General features: G+C 43.1%; 1 long non-coding RNA gene across 1 annotated transcript in view; it reads right to left on the bottom strand.

The window, feature by feature from the left end:
* Nucleotides 1–3,377: 3,377 nt before the first annotated feature.
* The window catches only part of LOC145505022 (uncharacterized), a 68,764-nt gene continuing 53,468 nt past the window's right edge, over nt 3,378–18,673 (bottom strand). The window contains exon 2 of the long non-coding RNA XR_014052715.1: nt 3,378–4,237. This is a non-coding gene — a long non-coding RNA (uncharacterized LOC145505022). The remainder of the gene's footprint in view (nt 4,238–18,673) is intronic.

Genomic DNA, 18,673 nt, shown 5'->3' with positions numbered 1-18,673 from the left:
CTCCACTAGCTTTGTTTGTAGTGATGCTTCCTAAGGCCCACTTGACTTCATATTCCAGGATGTCTGGCTCTAGGTGAGTGATCACACCATGGTGATTATCTGGGTCGTGAAGATCTTTTTTGTACAGTTCTTCTGTGTATTCTTGCCACCTCTTAATATCTTTTGCTTCTGTTAGGTCCATACCATTTCTGTCCTTTATTGTCCTGCAGGAATGGAGAGACATGGAGAGCTCTCTCTGGGGAATCATATGCTCACCTCTGAGATTTAGAGAGATGACTAGAGTAGCGCATCACATAGAATGGATTGAAGATATCAATCTGGAGACAGACTTTTTGAGGGCTAATTCTGCACCACTGGTCAGTATCTTCCCAGTCTAAGACACTGGGTGCCAATACTGCTTCCCTAGTCCTTGATGGCATGGTTCTTGCCCATCTTTCTACCTGCCCAATAATCTCACCTACTCCATTGGGTACCTCCCTATGCTCCAAACAAGTCATTCCATGCCCCCACATCTGTATTCTCATGTTCTCGTCTCACAATTCAAGAAATCGCTTACTCTCGTTCTCTGCCTGACAGATTCAGTTCTAGCTCTAGGGGTTAGTATTTCTAAAGAGACTGAGCTTCTCCCTGAAAAAGGCAATGGAGAAATTATATAATGCCTCTTTAGGAATGAATTTCTCAAACTTTTCCTTCATTAAAAAGAGGAATGTGTGCTTGAATTTTTGAGTGAGTGAGGAAAGGTGGAGAGAGAGAAAATGACTCCATTAACAATAGTCTATCTTCTGAATTTTCTATAAAAATATATTACTCTCATAGTTTGTAAAAATAAATATATTAAATATTTTCACCCTGGTATTCTGATAACTATATTCATTTTTTTCAGGCAACTCAAATATCCCAGTATAGGTAGGCTTGCATACCCTTAGCCTACATGAGGCTTTTTATATTAGTCTGGATTCCTTAAATATCAGATCCAGATAAAAGCTTTCTTAGAAAGGTTTATTAGAGAGTACTGTCTTGAGGAAGCAGAAAGGAGGAAAAGGGAAGTGGGGATAGGAAGAAAGAAAGTCAAGTGTAAGGAAAGCATTACTGTTCCCAACCCCGTCCCTGGTTTTTGGAGAGATCCTATGGAAGTATTTCCTCTCTATACAAGCCAAATATGGAGGAAAGGAGAGAATTATCCCACTGGTGCAGTTCATCTCACGGAGGCCAACTGTCTCAGAAGTATAACTTGCATTACCCAGCACCTTAGCAACCTCAAGGAAGCCAGCTCCCAGCAGTACCTGAGTTGTGAGTCACTGGACAGTGGAAGGAGCCCACTGGGGGAGCTGAGCCACAGTGAGCCAGCACATAAGCATCACTCGGAAGCTCAGAGCTCTGTGTTGCTTCCTATCTCCACAGCAGCAAGGAAGCCACAAAACAGGAGCTATTATGTTAACATGAGAGGCTGGAAACAGGTGGAGTGCCATGACAACCTAGCCCAGCCACCAAGGTGGCCACAGAACTGGAAATCAATGCTTCCTTCTTCAGCTTGTAAGAATACAGCTGTTGCATTGGTTCTCCTAGAGGACCATCAGTAGCATCAAGCAGAAAACCATATGGAGTGATTACAAACTGTGTTCAATAGAACATCTGATGAAAATAAAAAAGATTAAATAGCAGCTTTACAAATTATTGGTTTTGTGAACTAGGCAAGTTTTTTAAACTGATTGATTAGTGCAGGCAAGGCTGTTACTGTAGAAGAAAAGCCCCCAAATCTCAGGTGTTTCCTGCCCTCTGTGGCCCCCACCAACCTCCATATGCAGCTTCCCAAATCGCTGCCCTTGTTTCCCATAAGCCAGTGGTAAGAGGAAAAAGCATGGGCGGTCTCACACGGGGATCTTAAAAGGCAAGCCTGGGAAGGGGTACATACTTCTCTTATTCCATTGGCCGGAACTCCATCAGACTGCCATTCTTATCAGCAAGTGAGATGAGGAGGTGCAGGCTGGCTCATGCCCATGAATAAGAGGAAACAAGTTCAGTGAAAGCTACTTTGTTTCTGCCAGAAGTGCCTACTTGGTCCCAGGCTTTGGGTCATGCACTGAAAAGGCAGCAGTTACAACACAGATGTGGCCTCCCTCGGGAAGCCAAAAGTATGGAGAAAAATCAAGAGCTTCAAAAACTAATCATGAACGCATGTATTTAAACAATACCATTGCAAATGTGATGAGAGCAGAGGGTACAAGGGGTAAATTTAACAATTATTATGACATAGGTAACAAGGAACTAGACGCGTAAGAATCAACCAAGTTAAGCTAGAAAGGTGTGTGTGTGTGTGTGTGTCCCTGATAGAGATAATTCATAGGAGGCATTCCAGGGTGCAGAAGTAACCTATGTCAGGGTTATTCTTTGGTGGAATAACCCCATTTGTTGCATTACTGAGTTAGCAAATAAGAGTGCCCAGTATATGCCAGAAAGTATTTGTTGCTCAGGGATGTCCAATTCTTTGCAACCCCATGGACTGTAGCCCATGAGGCTCCTCTGTCCATGAAATTCTCCAGGCAAGAACACTGGAGTGGGTTTCCATTTCCTTCTCTAAGGGATGTATTCTGCAAGTCTCCATAGAGAGAATGCAAATCCCACAGTCTACTGTCATTGCTTTGGAGAACTTATTTTGATCCATCAAGAACAAGACCTCACAAATAATCTCATAAATAATCTATGTTTGGCATGATTTCAAATGTGAAATAGGCCTTCTTAGACACTGAGTAATGCTCCTCCTTCCATTTCTTAAGCCAACTATTGAGCCCACAGCCAGAATGTCAGTCCACCACTTCACTCAGAGGCCCAGGTTTACCCTACTGAGAACAGGCTGAAGATTAAAATATCTGCCATCCTCAGGGCCCCCTTTCAAGGAAATCACTCCAAGAACATTGTGCATGACATTTCAATGATAGCCACAGTGCTACCCTGCTACCCTCCTCAGACTGCTTGAATCAGGGCTCAGAGCATGAGCTCAGAGCCTCTAAGCTAAAGTAGCAAAAAACTTTTCAATTTTTTCCATTTACAGTCATGGCAGTTTTAATAGTAAGAGTAGTATCAACATTTTATAGTAAGAATTGATATCAAACTTATCCAATTAGACTTTCTCTCTTAGTAAGATAAAAGCTAGATTCCTATTTCTTGGGGTTTCCCCAGTGGCTCAGTGGTGTAGAATCCACTTGTCAAGGCAGCAGACATGGGTTCGATCCCTGGATTTGGAAGATCCCCTGAAATAGGAAATGGCAACCCAGTCCAGTACTCCTGCCTGGAAAATTCCAGGGCAGAGGAGCCTGGCAAGTTATTGTCCATGGGGTCACAAAAGAGTCCCACACAACTTAGTGACTAAACAACAATCATTTCTTTGAGAATAAAATTTAGAGACTGTTTACTGTTAAAAAAAAAAAAACAAGTCTTGTACACAACGAGGCCTCCTATGTTGTTCTGAGTGGGTAATGATTTACAAAAATAAAAAAGGATAATGATTAGGAATAGAAATTTTGTAGCTGTGGTCTAATGAGACACGTCTGCAAGCAGGACCTGAACATAAACAGAGGAAGTAAGGTTTTCCCTGCAGGAAGGAGGGCTGGCAGTTTTCAAGATGTCTAGTAATCTAGTTTTGCATTTTAGGTTGGTTCCTGCTCTGTGCTCTACTCCCTGTAGCCATCCTTAAATTTTTAGTAAAAGTCTGTTGCATATAACTTCCTTGTGTCTGTGATGCTTTAGAGAATGAAGGAGAAAACTCCCATCAATGAATGAGACAGATGGGAGAGAGGCAGGAGGACAGCCACAAGAGACAAAAATGTGAGCTGGTCAATCAAGACGCCGAAATTCACAGTCAGAGGCTCTAAGAGATCATTGGGTGAGTGTCATGAATCCTCGTCAATCTTCCTGAGGGCACTGGATTGCCCATTATAGAGGGAAGTGCTGCTCCAGGTCACTGTATCTGGTCATTAAAGTAAAAAACAAGCCTGAAGAAGGCCAATGCACATGGGTCCATCAAGGTCAACATCACAGGCTTCTATTCAGGTCCCACTGATATCAAACCTGCATGTTTTCATACAGTTATGAAGGATACTGATGGCTCGGCTTAGTAATAACACTTAAGTTCTTTGAGCAACCAAATAAGCAGACAGAAATATTTTGCCTCTATTCTCCTCATCTTCTTATTTCCAAATGTATATGCTGTTGGCTGATTGTAGGTTATTGTTTCTTTTTTCTGTAAAGAAATGAAAAAATTGCATCTTAAAAGCAGCCATGAAGCTTTTCTGTAATAACCTAGAAATCTATCAATTTAATAGACAACCCAACTGATAACATATGGTCCAACATTGTTGTTTCCTATTGTTTTCTTCCTTTTTTTTTGTCTTTTGGGTTTTTTTTTTTCTTTTTGCCCTCTGAAAATAGCACAATATGGAGTGATGTTTTAATTTATTATTATGAAAGGGACAGCAACTGGTTTTTAATGGTTACAGAATGGTGACTCGCAGTCCTGGCCCAGCTGCTGTCACCAGCGTGCCGCAGCAGACTCACAGCATCTTGTCTCCAGCACACATCAGTGCTCTGCCGGCTGCCTCCCTCCCTCCCAGTGGACGGGCCACCACCTGCTGCTGGCACAGTGCCGGCCCTTTGGGGAACAAATGTTCTCTGGCTGCTGGGTGACAGGACAGGACAGACGCTGGATTTCAAGGAAATCAGGGAAAGGCGCCCTGGGGCTTGTTGCCCCTACTCCTCCACCCATCTGCCTTCCCTGCCTGGCACAGATCTCCCTAATCAGGGCCATAGGAGAATGGGCTTTTTCAGACCGTGATCTAGATGGCTCTGTCTCCTTTTCCCTACCAGTCTCCTTTTGGGCTATAATGGCCATTTATTTATTCAGGCCACAAGCATTTTCTGAGCCTCTGTTCCATGCCAGGCAATTTGCTAAGTGCTAAGAATATAGACCTGAACAACTCAATCCCTCACCTTGAGAAGGTCACAGTTTAGTGGGGAAGACAAGCCATACAAACCAATAAATTACAATACAGCACTGAGAGCGTAAGGGCAGAGTTAAAAATCAAGTGCACAGAGAAGCAGCATTAAAGTATCACACAGGCATGAAGCTTGTGGACTTGGGAGACTTAGCCTCGGGGAAATCCAGCTGCCTGTTTGCTTTCAGACAGTTCATTTAAGGTCTTTAAGGCCCAGTGATTCATTGGTATAAGGTTATGTGAAATAATGCAGTGAAGCACTGTAACAGGGCATGTAATAAACACTCAAGAAATCTGGACCATTGTTACCCAGCACAATGTGTATTCAAATGCCTCCCCCAGAGCTGTAGGGTCCCAGCCACTGCATCCAGGCAGGAGTTTTGGAAGCAGAGAAAGGATGAGGAGAGAGGGGGGCAGCTAGTAGACTTCAAAGCTTAGAGCTGAAGAAGATTCCCAATGAGCCACGTCCAAGGACTGAAGCTGAAGTACAAAGCCAAGTGACAAATCTGCCTGGACTATCAGGCAGGAGGGGCTATAGTGAAAGAAACTAAACCCAGGGCAATAGGACAGAAATTGGAGATATCAGGCAAAACCCAATCAGAAGAGAGAACACAATGCAGTGACAATCTGGAGTACCAGAGTCTTGAAAAGGCTGGAAAACTCTACTCAGTTGAGATGGTGTTTGATCTTGGTCTTAAAAGATGAGGAGGAAATTGCAAGGAAGAGACGCAAGGGAAGGGATGTCCTGAGAGGGGTGTCTTGAGAGGAGAAACAGCGTGGGCAAATGCACATTGATCTCCAAAGTGAAGAGTGAGAAAGTCAAGTAGCTGGGACCTTGAGTGCATAGAACACAGTGAGAGGAGGTGAGGCTGGAAACAGTGCAGGAGCTGAGGCATGGAGGCCCTGGAGTGCCAGGCTAGGGAAACTAGTCTCATCCTGGAAGCCCACAGCAAGTGCCTATCAGAGTCATTGGTCCAGGTCTGACAAGGTGCCAATGCCCAGGCAATTCTAGTTAATTGGTCTTGAGTAAGACGTGGCCATGAGTGTCTTTAACATCTACCCAGGTGATTCCAGTGTGCCTCCAGGGCTGCAAATAACTGCTGCAGGCAATCAGAAGTCAATGGAGAGACTCTTTTCACTTTTGAATGCTGTGAAGCTAAGAGATTCATTTAATTTCAACCAACATTATCAATACCGACTGGGTGCCAGTCCCTTGCTAACCTTGTAAATATGGAGATTCGGAGGTCAGGGTCCACTGCTGTGCTTGGCTCTTGGGAGTTTATGAATCACGTTCACCTTCACTGTCTCATCCAGCCTGGGCATGGAGAGGGAATGTGGTTGCTGCCCTTAAGGGAAGCAGTGTGCATAATCCACTGGGTCATTGTGGGGCCTACCCTGAGGCCTGGCGCTGGGCCGCAGTGGAGAAAATGAATTGAGCAATCTTTTCTAGAGCAAAATCAATAGTTCAGAACAGCCAGCCACACCAGCAGCTGGGGCGGGTGGCTGGGAGGAGGGGGGCCCTGGGGGGAGGGGGGAAGGAGCTCTAGGGAGAAAACAAGCACACTGCAAAGAGAAGACAGGAGAAAAAGAGGCGTTGTGGAGGGAGGAAGGAAAGGAGGGCCAAGGGGAGCGGGTTAGGGGGATAAGGGGTGGTTCATGAGAGAATTTAGACAAAACCACTGTAACCCTCTTGTCTTACGCTCGCTCCACTGCTCAGAACCCTGAGCATAGAGGTAGGTAATGTGTGATGAGAGAAACTGGTACATTGCAAGTTCCTGTCCCTGTGCAGAGTGTTTTGAATATATTCATACAAGGTAATACTTGCTAATCACTAATTCCACAAATGGGAAGACAGAAATCCTAAAGGTCACTAGACTACCAAGCTCATATGTGATGGAGTCATTACCCCTTAGAAGCTTAACAGAGAAAAGGATGGGGGAGCTGCTCTGTCAGAAGAGACACTTCAGAAATTACTCTTTTTTCCCACCCTCAGCCCACCTAGCTTCCACAGAAGATCTTCAGTCTACTTGGAAACTTGTCCATTACAGTTGCACAAAGCAGATGAAAAAGAAAGGGAAAGCCTCCCAGGCAATTGCACAGAACTCTTTCTTAGGATTGTCGGGAATGCATCCTCCGAGAGAGGCCCGTGGGAGGGACAATGGCTTTCCCTGCTGAGGCTGAAAGGCCTGCAGGATGGGGAATGAGCTCACTGCTGCCCACTAGAGTGAAAAAGCCGCTCTGGAAAACAGCAGCTCCCCTCTGGCTCATGCCGGGTGATCAGGCCTCTAGTGAATGCTTAGATATATGCCCAACTCACACTAGGTGAGCAAAGGGAGAATTTATTGGAAGGATAATGGGTTATTTCACATGGATGGAAGTGTTGGACCAAGTGGCAGGAATGTGTGCTTATAGTTGGGCCTTGAAACAGTTGGAATCAGGGACATGAACCAGAAGGACGTGTCTCATCTCTTTTCTGTACCTCCCTGGTTTTGCACTGTTGGTTTCCTTGTCAATCACTGCAAACTGCCTTTTGCTGCAAGGTGAAAAATGCAACCATCAACAGGTCCTACCTCCAGAGAAGTAAGTTTATAACTTGAAAAAAATCCAAAGGGAAGGCTTATATGGAGAATTCTGCTTGGTTGAGCATGGGGTGATGCCTACCCCTTTACCAAACAACTGTGTCTGCAGGAAAAGCATTATGTTCAACGGTATGGCAACGCCAACTAGATCCCTGTGAAAAGAGGGGAGTACCACCAGAAGAAGGGAGAGGACTTAGGATTTTACACTCTATCTCACCAACAGAAATAAGACCCCTCAACAATGGCAGAGAGAGATTTTGACCATGGAAAGATTTCCAACACATAGCATGCCTGAGAGATCAGCCATTTCAGTCCTGTCCAACTCTCTGAGACCCCACGGACCATAGTCCACCAGGCTCCTCTGTCCAAGGGACTTTTTCTGGCAAGAATCCTGGGAGGGGTGCCGTTTCCTCCTCCAGGGAATCTCCCTGACCTAGGGATCAATTCCTCATCTCCTGCACTTCAGGCAGATTCTTTACTGCCGAACCACCAGGGACCATTTCAACACATTATTTACATGCAAAAACAATTTATATGCAATCCAGAGAGATGGATAAGATCCTCCATCACTAGTTCTTGAAGTTCTCACAGTAACAGTGTGGCACATCATCATGCTCCTTTCCTTACTAGACACACAGTGAGGGTGTATTTCCCACACTACTTGTGGTTAGCAATGGTCATGTGATTGACGTATCTACTGGAAAATGGTGTGTCATTTCCAGACCTGCTCCATTAAAATGTTCTCATGCAATCCTCTGTGTACTTCTCTCCTTTCAGCTGAATGGAACTGAGATGGCCCCCCAGGTAACTGGGAGGCCGTGTGTTTAAAATTGTAGAACCACAGATGGAAGGAGCCTGGCTCCCTGAATCACTGCTTAAAGAAACCCACTAACCACAAGCACACACGGTGGGCTCTCAGATTAGGGAAAAAAAGAACTTTTATAGTGTTAAGCATTAAATTTTGGAGGTTTGCTTATTACAGATGTTATATCTGCCTTCATTTAATAAAGTTAGTAAACATTGCATTAACTGGAATTAACTACTTTGAGTCCCAGCTCCATGGTAAACTTGCTAGATGACTTAGAGAAAATCACTTTATCTCTCCAAGTCTTCCTCTCCATTATAGCACCATTGCAGGATTTTTCATTAATGAATAGAGATAATGCATATGAAGAAATGTGAATGCTAAATTACAACTTCAGGATGGAATATTACGAACTTGTCTCTATATTGCCATTTCTCAAGTATGCTAACATTTAATTTTAGTGGTTTAAAAAGCTTTCAAGTTTCTCATTGAAAGTCTCCTATTTAATAAAGGAGGCAATATAGGCTCTAAGAATATAATTTTTCTGTAGAACTCAATAAAGTTATTTTCACTTTGGATTTTTTAAAATAAGTGGCACTTAAACATTTTTTATTTCCTGAATTAATCAGCATTAGAAGATGAATAGCTTTTCACCACTGATATTATGAAGTTTCACTTATATCTTCTTGAAGAAATCAAAAATGAATTGGAGGAAAAAAAGAGAACTTTTCCCTTAGTAACTCATAGCTCTGAGCCTTGAACCTAGAACCTCTGTTCCAAGTTGTCCTGCCTCCCCATCACCTTTGGAGGGGGGTTTAATTACTTAAATAAATTTTTATTTTATTTATTTTTAAAAAATTTTTTATTTTTTATTGCAGTATAAGCAGTTAGCAAAGGGCTTCCCAATGGCTCAGATGGTATAGAATCCACCTGCAACACAGGAGACCTGGGTTCAATCCCTGGGTCAGGAAGATCCCCTGGAGAAAGGAAAGGCTACCCACTCCAGTATTCTTGCCTAGAGAATTCCGTGGACAGAGGAGCCTGGTAGTCTACAATCCATGAGGTTGAAAAGAATCAGACATAACTGAGCAATTAACACTTTCACTTTTCACTTTCATAAGCCATGACAAATGTGATAGTTTCAGGTGAACAGCAAAGGGACTGAGCCATACATATACACGTATCTGTTCTCCCCCAAACTCCCCTCCCATCCAGGCTGCCACATAACATTGAGCAGAGTTCCCTGTGCAATACAACAGGTCCTTGTTGGTTTGATTCCCCTCTATTGGGCATAGCTATTTCATATCTGCCACTACCATTACATAGGCTCCCAAGAAACTATGCAGAATAGCCCAGTCTCAATCGACCCTCTTTTGCCCACACCAGAATGCTTTGAATAAAGATTCATGCATCCTGTTACATCAGTGGTTTTCCAACTCTGCTTTTGCAAGCTCCCTAGGAGCCATTTGTGTTTGAGTTTTGGAGGAGTCTCTGTCGCTCCTCTGATCTTACCTGTTTAACACACTGAACTTTAGATAAGATTTTCTTTGAAAAAAGAGCTCCCTAGTGTAATAAAAAAAAACAAGGTTGGAAGCCATTAAAACAAAACTGAACTTGGGTGTTATATGATGGCAAACAAAGGAGAAAAAAGATCCATTTTCCAATTCTATGTCTGCTACTTCTTATGACTTGAGAGGAGTATTTTTCTCTTTTAGGCCTCATTTTCTTTGTCTGTAAAATGGAAAGTTTAATGACATCAGAGCTTAGTTTTCTTCCTATTTCACATTAGAAGATCCACTGGTCAAGGTCATTTGGGGTGTGCACTCAGTACTGGAGATGGAGACAGGGAAGGTAGGAAGGACTCCTCTCACAAAGAGGAGGAATGAAAGCCCCAAGAGGGAGATTTTAACTTTATTTAAAAAAAAATATTTGTTGAGCTACAACTATGTACAGCTGTGCAAAGCAGTGAGAGTCCAATGAACCAAGTAGTTACGGGGCTTACGGTGCCAAATCTTACATTGGTAGAAATCCCTCTCACACTTTCAGCCATTCTTCTGAATCTTTAGTAGAGGCTAGAAAGAAGCTAGTCCTTCCTTTAACCATTCATTTTCTCACCCATTTGTCATTCACACAGCATACGCACCGATCACCTCCTTTCCCCAACACACAATAGCAGAGCCTGAGGACCCAGAGATGAGTTCAGTGCGATACGAGTCATCAGGATGCTCACAATCCAGTGGGGACACATGGAGAACCCTGCAATGAATGTGCCAAGAGCTGGGATGGATGAACGTGAATGAGGATGGAGGAATCACGGGTGGTCCTTCAACGCTCCTCAGATGACTCTGGATCCCTCCTTCCTCCACTCTCTCACCTCTCTGAAGCTCACCATATACTGAATCACCTTATGATGCACCCCCTTATGCTGAATCAACAAGATCAGGTACAGGCATCCCCAGTGAGGAAATAATGAGGGTACCAGAAGGTCACCACAAAGAGGAAGCAGCTATGTTGCTTTGTGATTTAAAGTGCTAAATGGTATGCTTATTTCCATTAACTGCAATAGAGTGGTGTTCTCATGGGTGAAAACAGTGGGATTTTCATGACATCACTTTGGTCTATCTGATTACAAAACCTGCTAGGTTTCCTGAGTATTGAATGTTCCTGAAACATTGAGGAATTAAGGGTATTCTGCAGTTTATCTTCCTAGCTCCCCTGCACCTGATCTTTTTTAGTTAGAGACAAAGTCCTTATTTTTTAGTCACTCAGTTAAGAAATATTTACTGAGCCCTAGTGCATGGCTGACACTGTGCTTTGTACAGACATGTAAATGAAAAGAAATGAGCCCTGATCCCAGAGACCTAACAGTCTCACAGGAAAAACAATCAGAGTGATTAAATTCGATATGATTGGTGCCACCTAGGAAGTGAGGTCAGCACACACAGGGATCATGAAAGAGCGACACGCCACCAGCTATGAACTTCTAGAAAAGCTTCCTAGAAGACAAAACCAAGTTGAGTCGAGTGAAGAATCATAGCTGGTCAAGGAGAGTGGGGTTGGAAGGGTATCTAGACAGAAGGGAGTTTGTCTCCCAGAGACGCTGTCCAAAACCAATGTGCTCATACTACTTAGAAACTCAGCATGCAGCGTGTATTTTGGAGTCAGACAAATTTTCTCTCAATTTTTTCCCATCTCTTCATATACTTTGAGGCATGATTATGAGGGTGAAATGAGAAAATGGATGATGCATTTCAAACAGTATCTGACACCAGCAAGTTTTCATAAACTTGGAAAGATTGGAGGATGCGTGTGGGTGTGTGCATGGATCAGAGAGGAGCACCTGAGTGTATCTTTGTAAGACTGAAGACTTACCTTATCTAATAAAATGAACTATCCATCTCCAATTTGTTCCCCCAGAACTACTCATGACCCCTTGTCTCCAGCTTCTTGTCTTGGGAGCCTGGCCTGTTTGGACTCTAACAGAAAGCTTCCTTGCTGACTTCTAGCTGGGGCCCACAACAAAGGACATAATCGATCAGACACAAGAGTCAGTTCATGCTCCCTCCTCTGCAGTCATCTCGGGCTGCTGCACCCTTGGCAGAAGGGCACAGCTCCTGCCAAGTGGCCCTCCCTCTCCATTTTCCATATCTCTAGATCCTGGTAGTGGCCCCCTCCTTTTATCCCTCACATACCAGGAGAAAAATAGCCCATTGCTACAAGCCCCAGGACCTACATTACCTTGTGGTTTCCATACAACAGACCCCCCACCTTTGTAAATGAATCCTTGATTCAAATCTTCTATAATCACCCAGTTTGAGTACACTATCTCTTCTTTTTCTTTCTGGAACTCTGACAGACTCATACTCTGTAAGTCCTACAAAGGAACTCTAAATAAGTGTGTGGACATGGGAATTCATTTTTAGATGAAGGAATAAGGAATGTATTTTGTTAGGGATATTTTGATAGGACATATCGAGGTACTAAACCAGCTCAGAGCTACCTGAGAGAGGAGAGGAGGCTCTCTTTTCTGTTTCTCTTTCCCTACTAGTTGAGAAAATTGAGAACAATGTCCAGATTTTATTCATCTTTTAATCTGTAGCCCCAGCATCTAGCTTAGAGACTCGAATACAGAAGGTATGCTCAATATATGTGAGTTGAATGGGTTTTCACAGAACTGTCAATGGATGGAAAAGAGGAGGGAGATAAAAGTTACATACCTGTACTCACATGCATATCTACACCACACTTATGACTTTTCACATTTCAAAGAACCTTCACTTTGTCATTCCAATCTTGATTAAAACAGCACTCTTCTGGAGGTCCACAGGAAAAACCCTTCTTCACTGTGTGGGATAAGGACCCAGAACTGGAGATGAGACGGGTGCTCTGCCATTGAATCAAGAACCTCAGAGCCAGATAGAAGCTTAAAGGTCATACGGCCCCAAGATAACTGCTTTTTTTAACTCCCCTGACTTGGATGATTATATTGTGACCAGGCTTTAGGAGTACAGAACTGGGAGACTAGCTGGGTATCTGATGAGGCAGAATCTTAGTGGATAAGGAGGTATCCCAAGCAGCCATGAAAGAAATAATATCCCAGCATTGGGAATTGCAAAAGCACAGAAAATTTGTGTGTCCCACCAAAGTGTCAGGTGCCACAGCAGCTGGTGTGAGGGGAGAGTGCCTACAGAGAGGGCTGAGCTATGGGCCAAAAAGGAAGCAGGGCCCAGCTCTTCTACCTTCTTAGCAATGACCTTGGGAGAGTCACTTCCCCTCTCTGGGAAGTAAGGAAGTGGGAGGGCTACCTCATTTCTAAATGCCTTTCTCTTCCATAAATCAACGCTTCTAAAAATGCTTCCCATTTCTGCAGCTCTTCACAGCTCATAAAGTACATTACCTCATTTCATTCTGTAGCACTGAAGGCAAAACTTGGCAGAATGCAGAGCTGACCTTACTCTTTTCTGATGACTTTTCAACTGGAAGGCAAAATTCAAGCAGGCCCATGTTTTCATCTCTGAACCAGTCTTTCCAGCAACCTGTCACCCTTTGCTCACCACACACCACGCACACACACACATTTTGTCAAAGACAAAATAATTCTTCCTATAAGAGTTCCCACATTTAAATTTCAAAAGTGGTCAGCTACACAACCCCAACCCAAACTAAAACGGTGAAGAGTAAAGGTCACTTGTGGTGCCTGGAGAGTAAGCAAATCTTACTCCTACGCTAAAAGTCCTGAGAGATTTGGGAATTCAGCTAACATTCTGGTCTACAGGGTCTGGATAAAGAGTATCAAGAAAGGCATCTCTAATGGGGATATGTGAGAAGAATGGGGTTAGAGAGAACTTGGCTTCCTCGGTTTAGAATTCTAAGTGGTGTAATCGATCCAAAACGGCCTTAATAATCGAAGCTATGTGGTAATGGTAAAAGCTGAAAAGTTTATTTTAGTCTAGATCCTAACAGTGCCCAGATTGGTAACCTAGAACAAGGTAACTAACTTCTTTGAGATCTATTCTCTCATTATAAAATTCAGATTTCAGTTAGATGATCGATAAGATGCCATTCCATTTATTGGTTATTCAACCAATGCATGTTGTTTGAACATCTACCCTGTGGCAGATATGGTGAAAGGCACTGGAATAAAATTGTGTTCATGTTAATTAAAATTAAATGTGAGAAAGACAGAGAGGAGTTCACATTATGGTTGGGAAGATAGATGTGCAAACAAATAAATGCACTATGCAATAATCATCATCTATAGAGGGGAAATGCAAGAGGAGGAATTCTTTCTGGTGGAAGGTCAGAGAGTCTTCAGAGAAAAAGAGATGCTTAAGTTGGATCTAAGGGTGACTAAAGCTGAGAGGCTCTTCCCCCCAACAGGGAGCAGAACAAATGAAGACAGGCTTCGGGAAACAGATTTGGTTGGTAATGTTTAGAACCCCAGGTGATGAGAAGGGGCAATGGCTCCTGGAGATGCAGGCAGGAGCCAGACTATGCAGAGCCAAGTCAGCCTGGGTGAGATGATCAAAAGTCACTCAGAGCTGTAGACAGGGGAGAAAAATGATTAGCTCTGCATTCAGTAAATATCATTCTGGTTACCGTAGGGACTATAGCTGGGACAAGCCCAGGACTAGGGGCAGGAGCTCAAAGATCACCATATGATGCCAGAGGAGTTAGAGTCAATGAAGGCAGCCTCCATGGAGACAGAGAGGAATGTGTGAAGTTAACAGCCTTTCAGGGAATGTGATTTGTGATTTATTTACTTAACAAACATTTACATAACATTTACTATGTGCCAAACCCTATTCTAAGCCCTCAAAAATATTAACTTGTTTAATCATCACACCAAAACTACAATGTTAGAATTATTATCCTATTCTATGCAATGGATGAGATGAATATGACACAGACAGGTTAAGTCATTTACCCAAGGCCCACATCCCATGAATGGATAGTCTTCCCCTTGAGTCTATGTTTTTAACCAAGAAACACAAGCTGGAATCAAGATTGCTGGGAGAAATATCAATAACCTCAGATACGTAGATGTCACCACCCTCATGGCACAAAGTGAAGAAGAACTAAAGAGCCTCTTGATGAAAGTGAAAGAGGAGAGTGAAAAAGTTGGCTTAAAGCTCAACGTTCAGAAAACTAAGATCATGGCACCTGGCCAAATCACTTCATGGGAAATAGATGGGGAAACAGGGCATACAGTGTCAGACTTTATTTTTTTGGTCTCCAAAATCACTGCTGATGGTGATTGCAGCCATGAAATTAAAAGACACTTACTCCTTGGAAGGAAGGTTATGACCAACCTAGGTAGCATATTTAAAAGCAGAGACATTACTCTACCTACAAAGATCCATCTAGTCAAGGCTATGGTTTTTCCAGTGGTCATGTATGGATGTGAGAGTTGGACGGTGAAGAAAGCTGAGCGCCGAAGAGTTGATGCTTTTGAACTGTGGTGTTGGAGAAGACTCTTGAGAGTCCTTTGGATTGCAAGGAGATCCGACCAGTCCATCCTAAAGGAGATCAGTCCTGGGTGTTCATTGGAAGGACTCATGTTGAAGCTGAAGCTCCAATACTTTGGCCACCTCATGTGAGGTGTTGACTCATTGGAGAAGACCCTAATGCTGGGAAGGATTGGGGGCAGGAGGAGAAGGGGACGACAGAGGATGAGATGGTTTGATGGTATCACTGACTTGATGGACATGGGTTTAGGTAAACTCCAGGGGTTGGTGATCGACAGGGAGGCCTGACGTGCTGCGATTCATGGGGTCGCAAAGAGTCGGACACGACTGAGCAACTGAACTGAACTGAATGCCAGTAATATATGCTTCCAAGACTGACTCCCAAGAGTGACTGGCTTAGTTGAGTAGTGGATGGATGGTCATGCCATTTACCTCCTAACAGAAGAAAGAACAGATACTGGGAGAAAGACCAAGTTAGTTTCAGAGCACGTTAATCAAGGCATCTGTGGTATCATGGTGGAAAAGCCAATCAAAGATATGGGCAGGTTGGTGTGGAGAAGAGAAGAGAGTTCTAGACTGGAGATCTAGTTTTGGAAGTCATTTGTGTACAGATGGCAACGGTCACCAAGTGGGCGACATGGACTGTCCACCACTATCACTAGTGTGGCCCATGTGACATGGAAGGCAGCCTCCTCAAGTGCACAACTGGTTCTGGTTGCATGTCAAGAACTATTCTCCATCTTCTATGGAATGTTTCTTATTCTGCTAGTTGCGAACTAACTATTGTCTAAGGATATGGTTATTTTCACCCAAGAGTCATTTGAAAATATTCCGAAACACACAAACATATGAGCTGCTAAGAGAAAATAGGACTTTGATCTAGAATCTATATTAAGAACTCAAGGCAGATGAAACCTCTAGTAAGATCTGATTTCATAAAGTCCTTCTCTGTAATCTTGTTGTTTAATATTTTAAACTTACATGTAATAATTGGTACAAAACGTAAGCACTATAATTCAGTCAAGCCAGTTCTGTATTTACATTTCTTTTATTAAAAATTTAGTGGAAATGAATAATTGAAGAAACACCAGAGCTTAAAGACTTTTGCAGTGACAAGTTAAAGGTTGAACTCTGGCCTACTGAATAATGACTATATCCATTTAAAAACTAGGGTATATTGCTTTCAGAGTTCAAAGAATTCTAATATGATTTAATGGGAAGCAAAGACAACACTCACTGACTGCAGGTAAATCACTTCATTCACATGCTACTCAGTTTACTCTTCAGTCATCAGAAAGAAATATATTCAGCTTTTTAATATGTGTTAGGCCCTGGGCTATATGTTTTCTTTCCAGTCTCATTAACATGGCAGAAAGTGAAGAGGAACTAGAGAGCCTCTTGATGAGCCTGAAAGAGGAGAGTGAAAAAGCTGGCTTGTAACTCAACATTCAAAAAACTAAGATCATGGTATCTGGTCCCATCACTTCATGGCCAATAGAAGGAGAAGAAGTGGAAACAGTAGCAGATTTTATTTTCTTGGGCTTCAAAATCACTGTGGACAGTGACTGCAGCCGTAAAATAAAAAGATGCTTGCTTCTTGGAAGGAATGCTATGACAAACCTAGACAGCATATTAAAAAGCACACACATCACTTTGCCATAAAAGGTCTGTCTAGTCAAAGCTATGGTTTTTCCAGTAGTCATGTATGGATGTGCAAGTTGGACCATAAAGAAGGCTGAGCACTGAAGAACTGATGCTCTCGAATTGTGGTGCTGGAGAAGATTCTTGAGAGTCCCTTGAACCGCAAGAAGGTCAAACCAGTCAATCCTAAAGGAAATCAACCCTGAATATTCACTGGAAGGACTGACATTGAAGCTAAAGCTCCAATACTTTGGCCACCTGATGCGAAGAGCCAATCCATTGGAAAAGATCCTGATGCTGGGAAAGACTGAAGGCAAAAGGAGAAGGGGGTGACAGAAAATGAGATGGTTGGATGGCATCACTGACTCTATGGACATGAGTTTCAGCAAACTCCAGGAGATAGTGAAGGACAGGGAGGCCTGGTGTGCTGCAGTTCATGGGGTTGACAAGAGTTGGACACAACTTGGTGGCTGAAAAACAACAAGATCTCTTTGCCAGGAAAAGGCAAAATGATTGTCCTCATTTTTTAGATGATGAAACCATAGTTCAGAGAGGGAAATTCACTTCCTCAAACTCACTCAGTGAATAAATGACAAAAGTAAGGACCCCCTGTACCAAGTCCACATTCACTTTGGGCAGTAATCAAAGTCTCAAACTCTAGGACCAGGTTATTTTCTTGATGTTAACACTATCTCTTGCTCTCTGGAAGGCCTGCCAACTATTCTTCAGCTACCCAATCTTTTCCATCCTTCTAGAAATCTGGACATCTCAGGGCCCACCTCACCACCAACTCCAGCCCATAGAGTTCCTGGTTTTGTTCCTTCTTGGTTTAACTGACTCATTCACATCATTCCCATTGTCATCTGGGACCCTGGGCTTCCCATGGGTAAGTCCTGCCTTTCCCACATCACTGTAATCCCTTTCAGCCTGAACTTACCAGTCCCTTGCATTGTGGGTCTCATAACTTGTTTAATAAATTATCCCAAATTAACTAAAAAGTGGTTGTTTGGGGGTCTCTGGGGGAGACCACATTGTGTAGCACCCCTCTTCTCTTCCTGAGTCTTGAACACATTGAGAAATAAGCAAAATAGTGGCATTGTGAAAATAGCTCAGTCGTGTCTGACTCTTTGCGACTATACAGTCCATGGAATTCTCCATGCCATAATACTGGAATGGGTAGCCTTTCCCTTCTCCAGGGGATCTTGCCAACCCAGGGATTGAACCCAGGTATCCCCCACTGAAGGCGGATTCTTTACCAGCTGAGCCACAAGGGAAGCCCAAAATAGTGGCAGATGACAGTCAAAAGTTCAACTTAAGTGCCTGAACTGATAGATAAGAGGATCAAACTGGCTTTCCTAGCACTGAAAACAAAAACCCTGGCAGCATAGGTTCAGTTATAACTCATTAACTGTGGGAGGCAGGCTTAGATGACACTCACAGTGTGGTTAAGCAGAAGAGAAATTAACTAGGGAAAAAAAAGGGAGAACTCCCAGTTATTCTTACGTAGTTTTTTCATAACATCTTGACATCTCTCCCAGGATACAGCAATTCCATAGAATATAAATAGGTCAAAGTGTAAGGAAAAGATGTTCCCTTCTAACAGTGTTTAACAGCACACCAACTTTGCATGCATTCTACATTCATTGAGTTGAAAAGAATGAAGAGTGACAGCATCATTTATAAGACCTCTGT

The sequence above is a fragment of the Giraffa tippelskirchi genome, chromosome 5 (assembly GCF_054371585.1).
Source record: "Giraffa tippelskirchi isolate mGirTip1 chromosome 5, T2T-mGirTip1v1.2.pri, whole genome shotgun sequence".
In the NCBI taxonomy this organism is placed as follows: domain Eukaryota; kingdom Metazoa; phylum Chordata; class Mammalia; order Artiodactyla; family Giraffidae; genus Giraffa; species Giraffa tippelskirchi.
This window is presented reverse-complemented; position numbering and strand designations above follow the sequence as displayed.